Source organism: Cyprinus carpio, chromosome A9 (genome assembly GCF_018340385.1).
Source record: "Cyprinus carpio isolate SPL01 chromosome A9, ASM1834038v1, whole genome shotgun sequence".
Taxonomy (NCBI): domain Eukaryota; kingdom Metazoa; phylum Chordata; class Actinopteri; order Cypriniformes; family Cyprinidae; genus Cyprinus; species Cyprinus carpio.
In genome coordinates this window covers 30,941,915-30,959,025 of record NC_056580.1, presented here as the reverse complement: position 1 = coordinate 30,959,025, position 17,111 = coordinate 30,941,915, and the positions used below count along the sequence as shown (strand labels likewise).

General features: G+C 38.1%; 1 long non-coding RNA gene across 1 annotated transcript; it reads right to left on the bottom strand.

Annotated features, from left to right (window-relative positions):
- Positions 1 to 347: 347 nt before the first annotated feature.
- Positions 348 to 16,988, bottom strand: LOC109053886. The gene is made up of 3 exons (XR_002011784.2): positions 15,042 to 16,988; positions 6,205 to 6,312; positions 348 to 417 (listed from the first exon to the last, which is right to left on the bottom strand). It is a non-coding gene; the product is annotated as an uncharacterized LOC109053886 (long non-coding RNA).
- Positions 16,989 to 17,111: the final 123 nt, after the last annotated feature.

Sequence of the window (17,111 nt, the reverse complement as noted above, 5' to 3'; positions counted from 1 at the left end):
AAGAGATGGATGGACATATATAGATGGCACTAACACACTATGTACTCCACACTTGTTTTCTCTGCCTTTCTTCGTCAGCTTGTTTACTGTACATTTCTGTTCGTTTAGTCAACACGATCAAATTCACCGCCGCTCCATTAGCATTCATTCTGCGTCTCTGGATCTCCTTGAGCTGTCTCGACCTCTGAAAACGCGCCCCACTTGGGGGTACCACATGACAGGAGGCCTTACTGTCCATTATAGAGAAGCTGACAATATGTGAACGAGGGTCATCAGCTGGCCACAACAGAAGTGCATGTGCGTTAGTTATGTATGTAGTATGTGTGTTATATAAGCCTGAACTCATCCGCTGAGCTTCACTGTCCTCCTCACAAATCTTCTTCACAGCGGCCAGACCCTCCGCTTCATCATGTGAGGCTGAAAGTTGGGGGAAAAAATGCTTGATTAAGCGGCTGTTTTCATGACATCAAAATTTGCATGTTTTTATGCCTAGTTAAAATTGCAAAAAATAGCAGCAGTGACAGACTCCGCAACTGGTTCAATAGTTTGTCCAGGTTGAGACTTCTTCAGCACATTTGATCTCCCACAGTCTGTATTAGACAGTCATGCATTCAATGCCAGCATAGTGTACTGTATGTTATCATGTATATTCTATATATTATTTATTGACTTCCAATTAAATTTGTATGCATATGCCCATGGTTATTGCAGACTAAAACAAAATTAAAAACAATAAAAACCAATTTTTGTTACATGAAATAAAATAAGATTAACTGAAAGATTAACTAAACTAGGCTCTATTTTTTAAAAGAAAAAATTCAGCTAGCTGCCAAGGCAACATTTCATTTTAATTTAGTTTAACTTGATGTACTAAAATAACTTAAACTGAAATAAAAACAAAAAAAGACTATATAGACATATTGGTCTTTGCTGACATGATAGCATCACGCAGTTGCTGCAGATTTGTCGGCTGCACATCCATGATGTGAATCATCCCGTTCCACCACATCCCAAAAGCCTGCTCTATTGGATTGAGATCTGGTGACGGTGGAGGCCATTTGAGTAAAGTGAACTCATTGTCATGTTCAAGAACCAGTCTGAGATGATTTGAGCTTTGTGACAGGGTGTTAGTATCCTTCTGGAAGTAGCCATCAGAGATGGGGACACTGTAGGCATAAAGAGATGGACATGGTCAGCAACAATACTCAGGGAGGCTGGGGACGTGGTGTTTAAACGGTGCTCAGTTGGTACTAAGGGGGCCCAAAGTGTGCCAAGAAATATCCCCCGCACCATTACACCACCACCAGCCTGACCATTGAGACAAGGCAGGATGGATCCATGCTTTCATGTTCTTTACTGCCAATTCTGACTCTAACCATCTGACTGTCGCAGCAGAAAATCCAGGACTCACAATCAGACCAGCAACGTTTTTCGCAGTAGTTTTTAAATTTTCTCTTTGTCCAATTGGGGGGGTGTGAACCTGTGCAAATTGTAGCCTCTGGTTTCCTGTTCGTTAGCTGACAGCGAGCAGCACCCAGGTGTGGTCTTCTGCTGCTGTAGCCCATCTGCTTCAGTGTTCGATGTGTTGTGTGTTGTTCAGAGCTGGTATTCTGCATACCTTGGTTGTAACGAGTGGTTATTGAGTTACTGTTGCCTTTCTATCATCTCTAACCAGTCTGCCCATTCTCACTCTGACCTCTGACATCACAAGCGCATTTTTCGTCCCTCACAATGCCCCTCACTGGATATTTTTCTCTTTTCAGACCATTCTCTGTGAACCCTAGAGATGGTTGTGCGTGAAAATCCAGTAGATCAGCAGTTTTTGAAATACTCAGACCATCCCGTCTGGCACCAACAACCATTCCACGTTCAAAGTCACTTAAATCCCCTTTCTTCTCCATTCTGTCTTCACCACAATCTAGATGCTAAATGCATGAGTTGACTGCCATGTGATTGGCTGATTAGCAATTGTGTTACCAAGCAATGTGAAACAGGTGGTGTACCTAATAAAGTTTATATATAAACTACTAAAAGTGACAAAACACAACAAAATTATAAAAACTTTAAATAAAATTAAAAGATAACTTGAAAAATATAAAAATTTAAAACTGATCCAAAATTTTGATAAAACCTATGGGTAGTACAGTATCTCACTGATGCTAAAATAACACATTCATATATCTCACTATCTTTTTTTTTTTTTTGTAGTACATTGTTGTGGCTTTTGTCATATTTATTATCTTTTTCTTTTCTTTTTTGTGCTATGTCCTACAAGGTTTTTAATAATTTTTATTCCAGTTTTAATTTTATTTATTTTCGGAACATCAAGATAAACTAAATAAAAATCAAAATGTTGCCATGGCAACTAGGAAATAAAAATAAAACCAAAATATATATTTTATTTTAGAGTTCATTTTTATTTCAAGTAACAAGTTGTTTAATAATAACCCTGTTTCTATGAACCACAAATGAAACCTTTTGCATGCTGAATGTGTTCATACAATGTACAAAAAGCTGTAAACAAATCAACTGCATGGTAAATAACAGTGTGCTTGATTATCTGTCTTTTACAGTGGCGAGGCATCAAATGCAGCTCATTAAAAAAGAATTTCATCACTTTTATAAAAAATTTATAATCTTCAGGATTATCCGATATTGTGACTACAATACAGAAACTTCACTATCAGAGTCTCAATAAAAGTAGTTGGTAATTAAGAACGCAGCCCAAAGGCAGTAATTTGCCAGGTAGTATTTCTGGCTTCTGGGAATTAAAAGTGTAACCTAATTATCTGCTCCTATTAACTGTGCTGAAGCCGAGGGAGCGCAACCAGACACAGTACCAAAAAGCACTGTACTTTGAATTAAGAAGAGCTCATAAGGCTGCTTCAAATCCAAAATCTACATATCAGAGAACAAATCTGTCAAAATTAATGTTATGTTGCAGAACTTGGAATGATAGAATGACTGCGTGAATTTCTATGAATTCTTCAATCCTGAATTTTGCACAGTCATGTGTAGATTCTCCCCGTGTGTTTTATTAAAAGCTCTTGAAGTGCCGCAGAGAAAAATCGAGTCAGGATTTAAGATTCGTATCATAGTACTGAGGACTGCTCTCATTAGAGTTACAAATGGACCTGCTCTTATCATCAGGATCATGCTTGTATCTCTTCTGTTAGTGTGCATGGATGGGATTGTTTTTCTTAGCGCTACATTTAAAACTATCGACCACAACATTCGTTGAAATGACTAGAAATTATGTTGGCATTAATGTAATTACATTGCCATGGTTCAAAATCATACTTACCTGACCTTCATCAATTAGTACAGCAGTGAATGACGAGATATTATATAGATCACAAGGCCAGTATGGCGTGCCACAAGCTCGTACTTGTTACCATTGCTTTCATGCTTTACATGTTTACGTGGGAGATTCATCAGGAAACACAGTGTTAGCTTTCACTGGTATACTGATATACTCAGCTCTATATTTCTTCATGGCCCAATGGAAACATACCAAATCGCAAAATTAACAGAATTGCATAGCTGACATAAAAAAAAAAAAAAAAAACTAAGTAATTTCTATACTGGCTAAATTTTTGAAAAAAACTGAGGTGTTATTATCAGACAAAATCCTCTGCATGTAGTAACCTATAACACTGTCGAACACTTGATGGCTGCTCTGTAAATTCGTCATCAGTATAAGGAACTTAGTGTGCTATTTGATAGCAAATCTTTTTCATTAAAAGTCATGTTTCGAGCATTTGTAAAAACACATTTTAAATCTTAAAAAATATATATAAATACGACCTATGCTCTCAGTGTCCAATGCAAAACATTATTTATGCATTCATGACCTCAAAGCTGAGTATTGTAATTCTTTACTGGGTCACGGAAAACCCACTATTATTATATTTTTTTGTAATATAATTACAATATAATTGTAAATATAATTATTAGAATTAATTTATTTTTATGCTTTGTTTTAATATTTTAATTTTATATTCACTTTTTTCTTTTCATTTTTATTAGTTTTGTTTTTAATGTGTCTATACAGTTTCCATTATTTCAGTTTTAGTTTTAGTTCCCTTTCAGTCAGTCACTCTCGAAATCACGGCAGTGACCTACTAATTGGGACCTAGACCCGAGAGTGCCTGATTGCAGTGTGGTTTTCCCTTTCTGCAGCACGGGATGGAGCGAAGGCTGTCTCCCTCTCTCCACCCTCAAAGTCCAGGTTCCTTAGAGGGGCCAGGAGGTTAAAATCCTTCCTGGCCCCCCTCTATAACCGCTACTTGGGACCTGACTCTAGTGCAAAAATCACTACACAGGGCCCCTTCGAGCCTTTGCATTCAGCTGAGCTAAAGTTTTTTCATTGAAAACTCTTCTCCTGCTTGCACTGGCCTCCATCGAGAGGGTAGGGGATCTGCACATGTTTTCGGTCGACGTTTCGTGCCTAGAGTTTGGGCCGGCTGACTCCCAGGTAATCCTGAGGCCCCAGCCTGGCTATGTGCCTAAGGTTCCCACTACACCCTTCAAAGACCAAGTGGTGAACCTGCAAGCACTGCCCCCGGAGGAGGCAGACCCAGCCCTGACTTTGCTCTCTGTCCCGTCCGAGCATTGAGATACTACTTAGACCAGACACAAAGCTTCAGACCCTCAGACCAGCTCTTTGTCTGTTACGGAGGGCCGGCAGAAAGGGAATGTCGTCTCTAAGCAGAGGATGGCCCACTGGACTGTGGATGCCATAACCCTGGCTTATCAGGCACAAAGGGTGTGCCTGCCCGTTCAGGTTGCGAGCTCACTCAACTAGAATTGTTGCATCCTCACTGGGCGCTGGCTCGTGGTGCCATCGCTGACAGATATTTGTAAACTGCAGGCTGGGGCGACCCCTAACACGTTCGCTAGGTTTCTATAGCCTTTGTGTAGAACCGGTATTCTCCTCTGCTCTCCACCTCAATGGGTAGTGGCACCAAGAGGCCCCGGTTAGTGTCGGCTTGCTAAAACTGCCTCCAGAGTGTTCGTACTGTAGACCCCTGTTGAAATCCCTCCATCACCCTAGGCAGCTGGACGCGGCGGCGGAACGTCTCTGCACCAGGCCCCTTCATGATGAATACGTGAGAACCGTGGAAGGCTGGGTTTCCATATTGAGACCCAAGCGGTACTCGTATTGCTTATAGTCCCACTGCCACGGTATAGCCTTAGAAACCCCGTGTTTCCCCGGCAGACTTCTGCCTTCCCAAAAGGGTTCCAATCACCTCAAATTTCTCCATATACACCTAAATGAATGCTTTATGTGTATTTTGCTTCCGAAAACTCCTTCGGGAAGGATGGGGCTTCTGCAGCGTCCCTGTTCCAAGTGGAACAGGTACGTTTTTTTCCCAGTGTTATCCAATCGAGCTCACTCAGTGAGGTAGTGCTTTGACAATGGTGAGTGGAAGGCTACTTGTTCCGAGCCCTGGCCTACACCTAATACGGGCACAGGCGGCTCACACAGGGCACTGGAAGGGGCAGCACCCATGGTGCTTTGGTAGGGATCCCAATTAGTCGGTCACCGACGTGACGTCTCTGTTCCCTCCTTCAGGGAACGAGGGTTACCATATGTAACCGAGACGTTATTGTAGTACATCAAGGTAAACTAAAATTAAAATGAGAAATTCTGTTTTGGCAACTAGCTGAAATAGAATAAGTTTATTTTATTTGAAAGTTTAATAAATTCATATAGTAATAATAGGTTAATAGAACATACAATTAATGCTAAGATATAATATGTTAAATAATTAAGTTATTTATTTTATTTTAAGTTTATTTTTTAATAAGTTTATTTTTAATTCTTTATATTTAAGTGTATTTAAGTTAAAGATAATTTTACGTCAAGTTACAAGAATTGTTTTATGGTTTTAGTTTTAGTTAACTATTATAACCCTGTTTTTGGTATATTTGTGTTATGTCACAAAAACACTTATTTTTCAGGATACAGGATGACAAATGCTCAGTTTAGCATTTCTTGAATTGTACAACCATACATTACATGTATAAATCAAAGCCAGACTCAAATGCCACACTCAGACATCTGAAAGGCACTGTAATCTTATTTTAACCTCCTAATAACATTTTCAGAGGCTTAATGACACGATGCAAACTGACTTTTGTCATTTCTGCAGACCTCAATGCCTGTGGATTGTATTATGATAACTGATGGTACTTTACCTATTATGACATAAACTCCCAGATTCGTCAGCTGTCTGACCGTCTCATAGCCGAGTCCTTTATTGCCGCCTGTCAGTATTACATCCTTGCCATTCTGTTTGGGCAAAACTGTGAAATAAAAAACAAAGCAAATGAGCAGCGCTGTCTGTCATTCAGAAATGCAGCATCTAAAACTAGAACAGTTTGTATAAACCCCTTCAGCCATATAATGGTACGTTTCATTGTTGTTTTTTGAGAAAAATGTGGCTTAAACCTCATGTTGTGACAGAATTTTTGTTCTCTGAGCTCATGCACCTCAGTTTTGGAGTGAATATTGTCAAAATTATCCCCAAATAATGCTTTTTCTCACTCAAAAACTGAGGTGCATAAGCTCAGATCAATGAGGCCTACAATCAATACCTAAAAGAAACAAAAAGAACAAAAGAACAATCTGATAAAAAGATTTAATCCAAGATTCGGTGATAACACAGCATAACAACAGATTTACAAGCAATTTTTAAAAAGCTAGAGTTTTTTTGTGCAGGAACACCAAACAACCCTCTACAATGTGAGTATATCACTCGCATATGCGACTAAATATATATATATTTGTCTGGCGAGTAAAGTGAAAAATGTAGTATGCTTGTTGATGGTGGTTATTTTTTTTTTTTCTAAGGTGTGCGTAGAGGATTGCCAAATTAGGTAAAGCACAGCACAAGCGTTTATGTAATAAAATTGAATTTCAAACACTATATAATGACAAAACACAACAACACAATAATCCAAGACTAAACACAATTTTTTGTTAAGCATTTTCATCCAAGAAAAGTCTACAGTGCATTTTAATTAACAAACGGCCAGCCTGTTAATTAAGATTTGAATCAGGGTTTTCTGAGAGAAAGACATGATAACATGATTTTTTTAGCATCACGTCATTACAATCACAGCTCACCACATCTAGGTCCTGCTAAAATTTATGCTGAGTTACCCAGGTAACAAATTTTAGGTCATAAGAACGTTGTGGGAACATTAAAAAAAAAAAAAAGTTTCTGAAACATTGACAGGATATCACACCATAGCAATCACCCAGAGCAACCGCCTAGCAACACCCAAACAGCCACCCAGAACACCTTAGCAACTGCCTAGCAATGCCTTAACAACCACCCAGAATGCCTTAGCAACCATGAAGCAATAGCCTATCTACCACCCATGATAACCTAGCAATCGCATAGCAACACCATAGCAACCACCCAGAACATCTTAGCAACTGCCTAGCTATACCTTAACAACCACCCAGAATGCCTTAGCAACTGTGTAGCAAAACCCTAGCTGCCACCCAGAATACCATAGCAACACCCTAGCAACAACCAAACAACAAATCATAACACCCTAGCAACCACCCAGAACACCTTAGCAACACCTTAGCAAATTTCTAGCAACTCCCTAGCAACCACTCAGAACACCCTAGCAACCGCCAAAGCATCTCTATAGTTCTCTTGCATTCTTATTATTCTTCCAGACAAATCTTTGGCGCACTACTCCTCCCACACCTTTTGATGTAGACCCATGAATGAGGTGTCAAATCGACCGGCTGGATAGAAGTGTCCAGTTTTCTTGATTATTATGTTATTTGAAGGTTACAGAAACATTTCCTAAAACATTGTACTAACTTTATCTTCACCCAGAATATAGTGTTATTTGAACGTTTATTTTTTTTATATTCTTAGAATGTTACAATGTTCTTGTTGTGATTATATCATTATTTAAAGGGTTAAAAAAAAACGTTTCTTAGAACGTTCATCACATACAGAACATATCTTTTTTCAGCTAACAGGGAACGCTCTTAGAACTTTGGCTAACGTTCTGGGAAGGTCCCCTTAAAGTTCTGAAAAAAACATTCTTACAATAATGTTAATAAAACGTTTGTTCAGAGTTATCTGGACTTTAATAATGTTCTCAAATGTTAGCACAAAAACATTATTCATACATTATTCACAGAACTTTTTTTTTATGTTTTGGTCGGACATTTGTCTATTGTTTTTAAATGTTTCTACTTGTTTCAGAACTTTCAGAGAACATTCAAAAGTCACGTTCCCATAATGTTTGCAAAATTATCAAAATTAACAGGAGCTGCTGAAACAGTTTCTACTCAGCCGTCATTGAGTCTGTCCTGTGCACTTCAATAACTGTGTGGTTTGGTTCAGCTACAAAATCAGACATCAGAAGACTACAGAGAACGGTTCGGACTGCTGAAAGGATTATTTGTACTCCCCTGCCCACCCTTCAAGAACTGTATACATTCAGAGTGAGGAAAAGGGCTCAGAAAATCACTCTGGATCCCTCACACCCAAGTTACCCCATCTTTGAACTCTTGCCATCTGGCCGGTGCTTCAGAGCCCGCAAATACCAGGAGAGTCAGGCACAAGAACAGTTTCTTCCCCCCAGGCAATCTACCTCATGAACAGTTAAATGTTCCCCACTTATACAATAAAAATGTGCAATATCCTTATATTTATTTGTTACCACTTCATCATAGTACATCCATGCATCTTACTCAATACAATTCCATTATCATTTGTTTATAGCACAATTGTTTATACACGTATTATTTATCTGCAAAGGGTTTTTATTTTTTATTTTTTTGACTGTGTGTTGTTGTCTTTTGTGTACTGGAAGCTTATGTCACTAAAACAAATTCCTTGTATGCGCAAGCATACTTGGCAATAAAGCTCTTTCTGATTCTGATTCTGATTCTGATCTTAAAGTGACAGTTCACCCAAAAATGAACATTTTGTCATCATTTACTCTCCCTCATTCTAAACCTGTATAAATGTATTTCTTCTGCTGAACACAAAAGAAGCTGTTTTGAAGAATGTTGGTAACCACACAGTTGCTGGTAGCCTTTGACTTCTATAGTATTTTTTTCTAAACTATGGAAGTCAATGGCTACAAGTAACCTGAGGGTGAGTAAATAATCACAAAATTTCATTTTTGGAGTGAACTCTCACTATAACGTTCACATAACTAAAAAAAAAAATTTCAGAAATAATATTTGTATAATTTATAACTAATAGGAATGTTAACAAAACGATCTTAGAACATGTTTTTGTAGGCCGGGATGTATTTAAGTGCAGCTCTGTAGAAATTCTGACCACATTCCCTACAAAGTACGAAACCTGCTGAAGAACACGTGTGGTTTGCTGATCTTAGCTAGTCTGTTGGCTGGTTTTTGGCAGGTTTTGCTAATGTTGCCATAAAGTTATGAAAAGATTATTTCTGAATGTTCTCAGAACGTGCAAAACATTCAATGTTTTAAATGTATACAAACGTTTTTTTCTCGGTTATGTGAATGTAAAAGACAACATTTAGGGGAATGCCACATTTCACTATTCTGCAGACATTATGGGAATGTTACTGTACTTTTGAAGGTCTGGATTCTGATGTAAAGCTCCTCTGACGTTTTTCCTGCGCAGCTACTGAATCTCCCCCCCCCCCCCCCACCCCCCCCCGCCCCCCCCCAGCCGCCAGTGCCAACTGTTCCACGACAAAAGGCCTGCCGTCTCAGAAAGCGCAGGATGACTGTGTGTTTATCCTCAGTGTCAGAACGCACAAGAAGTTAGCAGAGAGAGCAGCAAACACATCCACGCCACACGGTTCATTAGCAGCAGCTGGTAATGAAGCAGTGTTATACTGCGTCCTCATCAGGACTGACACTGAACGCACACATCGTCCAATCAGAATTTAGAATGACAAATGCTGTAGATTATGATTTGCCATGAATTTGCCTCTTTGCTCCTGTCATGATTGCATGTCCTCAGCTCATTTCCCCAGCTAACAGGGAACATTCCCGTAATGTATTTTAAAGGTTATGCAAATGTTAAGACAAAACATTCTTAAAAATAATGTTTATGGAACATTCTCGTAACGTTGAGAGGAAACGTCTTTATGATGTTATTTGTACGTTCTCAGAACTTCATGTTCGATGACATCCATCAGTAACAGCAACAGAAGATTCTCGCATGTTTTCAGATTGATAGAATGGAATGTTCTCGAACATATCCAAGAAACATTCTCAATACATAAAAAACTGGATGTTTTAAACACTTATAAAACATCCAGATATAACATTTTCATAATGGTTTTAAAATGAAACAATGTTCCACTAATGTTCTGATTATCAACAAAAAACATTCTGTAAAATATATTTATAAAGGGTGTTTTAAACATTGAGAGGACATTCAAATGTAACGTTATCGTAATGCTTTCAAAATTATAAAATGGAATGTTCCTCTAACATTCGCATAACCAAGAAATGTTCCTAATACATAAAAAAACTAGCCTTACAGTGCAGATACAGATGCAGATACATTAAACATCGTTGTTCAGCATGAGAAAAAGGACGAATCATCCTCCATAAAATGTACAGCACACATCTGAATATTTGGGTTGGACTGTTCTGGAACAGTGTTGAAATACAACTTAACCACTGATTTCTAGTCGTGTCCTCTTGTGGAAGACCAAACACAGTTTCACTTCAATGAAACACACAGTGACTCCACGACATCGCAGCTGCGGCAACAGAGAGAATAAAGTCAGGCCTTCTTTCTTTGTGTGAACATCTGGGCGGCGGTATGCAAATCTTCCCACATACTGACGTAGAGATGTGGGGCGTGTTAGAACAAGCCGTTTTAAGGGGGCGTGGTTGACTCTTAACTTTTATAAAGAATATCTCTTTGGATTTGAGACTTTAGTCTTTGCAACTTTACAGATCTTCTTCATGCACCAAGAGCTTGTAACACTCCAAAGAGAAAGGAAAATTGGAAATCACATCATATGACCCTTTTAAGACATTTTAAGACCTTTTTTCAGGCCAAGTAAAAAAATAATAATTTAAAGCCATGCTTTTATGACTTTAAGAATTTCTGCTCTGATTTGAGACCTTTTTATGGAACAGGCCCAATAAGAGTTGCTCCATCATCCTAATATAACTGTTACAGACACTTTTCCTCTCACTCAACACTAGCTATGCAATGCAACTGCATGGAATCAAACAGAGCAATTCAAATCTGAATTATACCCGTTTCCGTAAACAAGTGGTTAAAGATGTAACTTTACATAACAGCTGACTCATCTATTTATAACCCTGCATCCATGTCTGACTTTATTATATCTCCTGTGTCACGCAGCAGCTTGGGTGGAAGCAATCCGACTGACAGCTGAAAGTGAACGTTTGGCTGTTTCCCGGGAGGAGAAACATGGACGCTTCAGATTCCTCCCGAGAGAAGCCTTCCTGGCCCACTTTCTATGATTGCCACTCTATCACATTTCCAGGAGTTCCTTATCTGCCAAACCACCAAACACAACCTCCCTGCCGTCAATCCAAAGCAGGGATTGAAACACACATCGCCGAGCCGGTCAGACGCTGATGAAACACACTCTTATAGAGAAATGACTTATCCTGCACCAAGATGCATTCAAATGAAATTGTGTGCATAAATGCCACCCACTTTTTCAGCAGCATTGGTTCTGTATTTTGCACGTAGGGATTTTTAATAAGTATTAATTATTGGTTTATAACTGCATCAGTGTGTCCACTTTCTGGTTCTGGAAGTATGTTTTCTATTCATTTTTCTTAAGGGATTTTGTAAATGTATTTGGTAAAGTGTTATGTATTCATGAACTTAGCGGCTTTATATGTGTGGATTCCTGTAACGTGATGATCAAAAATTATTGCAATGAAATGATTATACCACATTTTAGTTCAAAAATGTTTCTTGTTTAATATTTTGTATTTTTAGGTGATTTATGCTACTAGACTATATTTATGGAATAGTTATGATGCATTTATTAACGGTTAATCACTTTTAGAGCATAAACCTGAAAACAACATTTCAACTTTATAGCGTAAACTCTTGAAACGCTTTGGAGTACAGACTTAAGTTTCGTCTCTTTTTAAAGAAGACACTTGCCAGATTATTGCTGAAGTGAAAAAAGAAAAAAAAATATTATGATAATTGTGCAAAAATACTAGTTTTAAATTTTTTATAAAATATATACTGTATATTCCTAAACATATTTTTCTCTAAAACTGCATGAAAATCAAAGCCATAAATCTAAGCAAGTTGTGTTCCGAATTTGAGGTTGATATCACAAAAAATTTTACATTTTGTTTGGACGCATTACCAAATGTTTCCACTAGACGAAATTCACTTCCCAATGATTTGGAAATGCAGTTATTTTTGACGCTGAAGAGTACAGGTGGCCAAGCCTTTACATGGGTTTTGTGCAGTTCTATTTTTGAAAAATTAAAAAAAATGGCCAAACAGCAACAGATGGTTAATTTGGGAAAGAACTAGGCCTACAATTCCATGAAGCACTGAGAACGACATTAATTAAAATAATTAATTTAAAGTAGTTGGTTTTAATCTATAGAAACAATTTATTTTAAGTTCATTGCAAAATATGCACATATCAACAAACATTTAAGAATTTCAACAAATATTTACTTAATTACACCATTTGGAGTGGGCGGAGCTAAAGATCTCTTTTGGCATGCCTTGCTTTTTTTTTTTGGCATAATGGTTGAGCTTTGTGTCATGCACTCTTAAAAATAAAGGTTCTTTATTGGCATCAATGGTTTCCCTTTATAGTGGAAAAAAGGTTATTAAAATGTTCTTTACACTAAACTGTTCACTGAAAGGTTCTTTGGGAAACTAAAATACGGCATCACTGAAGAAACACTTTAATTTCATGAGTGCATGAGTGAAGCATTGATATTTTCTGTTCCACATGACAATAATAACATAAACATAGTCCATTATACCTGTGTATTATATTTTCCTGAAGAAACACAATAGCTCTGTGTGAGGGACAACCTGAAATTTAAGCCGTCATGTTCCTCAAATACTGTAAAGCCAGATTTATGACACCAGGGGCCTAAAATGTAAAGTTACATGGACTACTTTTATGACACTTTTCATTTCTAGAATAAATTATGATTTGTGAATTTACGGTTACATTATGTGCATGTTATATATTTAAAATATGATAAAACATATTGAGGTAAAAGTCACTTGCATATTTTGGATCATTGAAACTTGTGAAACTAACCGATTGCAAGGCTTTCCTAATCCTCTGAGTTGAGATGAGAATGTATAGCACAATTACATTTTTATGGAAGCACGTTTCCACTGTGATTAAAAAAAAATGAAAAATCATAATTGTGACTCTTAATCTTGCAGTTTTAAGTTTATATTTAGTAAATCTGGCTTTTTTTTTTTTAGAATTCTGAATTTACATCTTGCTATCCTGTTTTTTTTTCTGCAATGGAATAAATAAAGTAATTGAAACACAAATCTGAGTTTTTTTCTTGCAATTGCTAGTTTATATTTCCAAATTTGCCCTTTCTTCTCAGAATTGCAAGAAATAAACATAATCTTTTCTTATAAATTTGCAATTATTTTTTTTAAATCCCATGACGGCTTTCGTACATTTTAGTGATGCACGACTACAGCAATGCTTCCTTTACAACACTGCATTGATGCACAAATACAGATGTTTTCATATATAGTCTTAAAAAGCATTGCCATTAAAGTGTTGCTTTCTGTAAGGGACTGAATGAAGGAACTGTGATCAAGTGAATTCCCAGACATGCCCATCAAAACCTGTTGAGTGACAGACAGACGGGCAGGCAGTGGACTAACAGGAGCGTTTGATATGATTTGTCTGGGGATGTTCCTTCAGTCTTTCAGTGTGACACTTAATTCTCTGTCTGTTCCCATTCCAACCCACTCCAGGAATGACAATGTAACCATCACAACTAAGATCCATTCTGCCTTTTGCATGTTTTGTTCTTAATTAATACACAAATCAGCACATCTCACTCAAAAGACTTTGACATCTGCATGAATAAATTGGCCCAGATTAATGTCTATTGGTCTGGTGTAAATGCGTAAGTGACTGTGATAATTAAGGCGTATGAAATGCCATTTTCCTCGTGAACCCTGCTGAGATGAGTTCAACAATTCTCCTCAAACACACTGCAGTGGCAATTTGCATCTGCCCTTGGGTTCTCCTTCACAAGCCATAATGGCCATTTTAACCATATAGAGCGTGAAATGTGTATGGTTCACTTCGAGAGCGCCTCGATAGCTCATTAACCGAGAGATTAAAGGTATTCAATTAAGACAGCAAGGGTAATATTAAAAGAGAGTGTTGTTTAAGAACTCTACAGGGAAGCAGGAAACCATTACCCTCAGGTCCCAGAGCTGCAAGAATGAAATGCTTTTAACAAGTTCAAAGAGCACAGACTGCAATAAACTGCTGCAAAGCTGCGGTCAGTCTCAGTGTCCCTCAGCTGAACGTTTATTGCCACAAAAGTGCAAAAATGCGTGCTAAAAACAACAACTAAACATTGGCTATCAATATCAAGTATTAAATCTTCTTTACAGTAGATGCATCTAATAAACAGTTCGTTTATTTCCTAAAACCTTCGTGCATGATTATGCTGTTTGTTTGCGTCCGACTTTTGTTTAACTAGTCACTTTTCAACAATGGAATCTGCGTTTAAATGCTTGGGAATTAAAATTTGGCTATTCCTTCACTTTTATGCGCGAATGTAAATCTATTAAACGCAGAGCGTTAGATGTATTTTTAATAACCATAACATAACGTTCCCAGAACGTGCATGGAACCAAAACTGATTGAACATCTAACCGATTCCGATGTTCTTTCACTTCGCGTGCAATTGCGCGCTATAATGGAAAACGAACGGACGCATAACTCACATAATGATGATTTCTATCCACGGTTGTTTTACGAAGATAACGTGTGAATGAAGGGCATGCGGACGCACTTACCGGGGTCACCCTGACGTCTCCGCGGATCCGCAGCTTCGGTCTCCAAATTCAAATGCCGTGATCACAGTCCACGTCTCTGCATATATACCACAGTATCACGTACAGGATGAGCAAAATGGCAAAAATAAACAGAGCTACAAGGATAGCCTTAGTCACTGGTGAGATGAGAGACTGCATTTCAGCAGCCGGCGCACGAGCACAGCTCACTTCGCAACAGTCCGCCGAGGCGCATGGATGCTCGACCGCCCGCTCGCTCCTCACCATCCGAACAGACCTTCGGCTTCTGGAGCTGGATTCTCCCGCAATCTCCAGCGGATTATTCACACGCGTTCCGTCGTTCGTGGTGGAGACGCATCATGAGCGGTCCTCTGGAGAAAGCCGGCGGCTGCGAACCGTGCTCGGATTGGAGAGCAGACGCAGCGGCTCTGGCTCTGGTGTGGAACAGGTTGATTCGCCTTTTTCAACTTCATCAGATGGAACTGTCCATTGAAGCCCCGTGTGAAGGGGGGAGACCACAGAGGTTGACCCTCAGTGATAGAAATGAACAAACAAAAGAGCAAAGAACGTTATGAAGTGTAAAAACTCACATTTGTTTCATTTATGACATAAATACGATTATTACTTTATCTGAGATATTAGTACTACTGTGGCCACTGATATAGCTATACTTTCAAGGGTTAATAATTGTATTTTTTTTTTTTCTATTTTTTTTTTTTTTTTTTTTTTTTTTTGCAGAATCCAGTTAGCCAACATTTTTTCTTTAACAAATACTGACTTTCTTAGATATTTTTATAAGTAAAACTATAAAGTGTCGAATATTGGCACTTTCCTTAACGTTCCATCCGATTATTGTAAAGCGCTCAAGTTGCGTACTGTTGCTATGGTTACCTCCTCAGGGATAGCAATTCCAGCTTGTTTGACGCCATGTAAAATTATGCGTCCTGACAAACTCGCACTGACTGTTTGAGATACATTTGTGATAAATAACACTATACAGTGTCAAATAGTGCCACATTTTTGTTAATGTGTTAGCCGATATATCGCTCAAGTCACATACTGTTGCTATGGTTACCTCTTCAGCCATAGCAATAGCTTGTTTGATGGCATGTAAAATTATGTGTCCTGAAAAACTTGTACTGACTTTTTGTGATAAATAACACTATACAGTGTCAAATAACGGCACTGTTTTGTTAACATTTTAGCCGATAAATCGCTCAAGTCACATACTGTTGCTATGGTTACCTCTTCAGCGATGACAATTCCCATTTGCGAGAGCCTGTTTGATGCCAGGTAAAATTATGCGCTCTGACTAACTTGTACTGACTTTTTTAGATAAATGTGTGATAAATAACACTATACAGTGTCAAATAATGGTACTGTTTTGTTAACGTTTTAGCCGATAAATCGCTCAACTCGCGTACTGTTTAATCCCAGGTAAAATTATCCGCCCTGACTGACTTGTACTGACTTTCTGAGATACGTTTATGATAGAGTAAACTATAAAGTGTCAAATATTAACACTGTTTTGTCAGAGTTACACCCGATGATGACACTTTCATAAAGCACTCAAGCCTGGTACTGTTGCTATGGTTACCTCCTGAAGAGATGCAAATTCTGTTTGCTAGCCTATAAATAATGCCAGGTGAAAACACACACCCCTCGACTTTTTTTAGATAGTTTATGATAAGTAAGACTATAAAGTGTCAAATATTGTCACTGTTGATGATGCTATAGTAAAGCACTCAAGTCATATACTGTTGCTATGGTTACCTCTGCTCACGCACATGCATTTACGGCCAGTTGAAATTCTAATGATAAAATAATGATTACTGAAGTTTGTCTTTCGAGAAATCATACTTCTTTGTACATCAAAATTTCACGTTTAGTCTATTTAATGTGTTACTTTAGTTTCTTTGTAGTTAGTTGTGTAATGTACTAAAAGTAAAGTTTTTTCTTGCTGCAGTGTACGCTTTTTGTGCTTTTACTTAAAAAAAAGAAAAGAACTAGAACTGTTTGTTTACTAACGTTGGCAGCTCAAGCCTCATCCGCACCGCGCCCTTCTGATAAGTT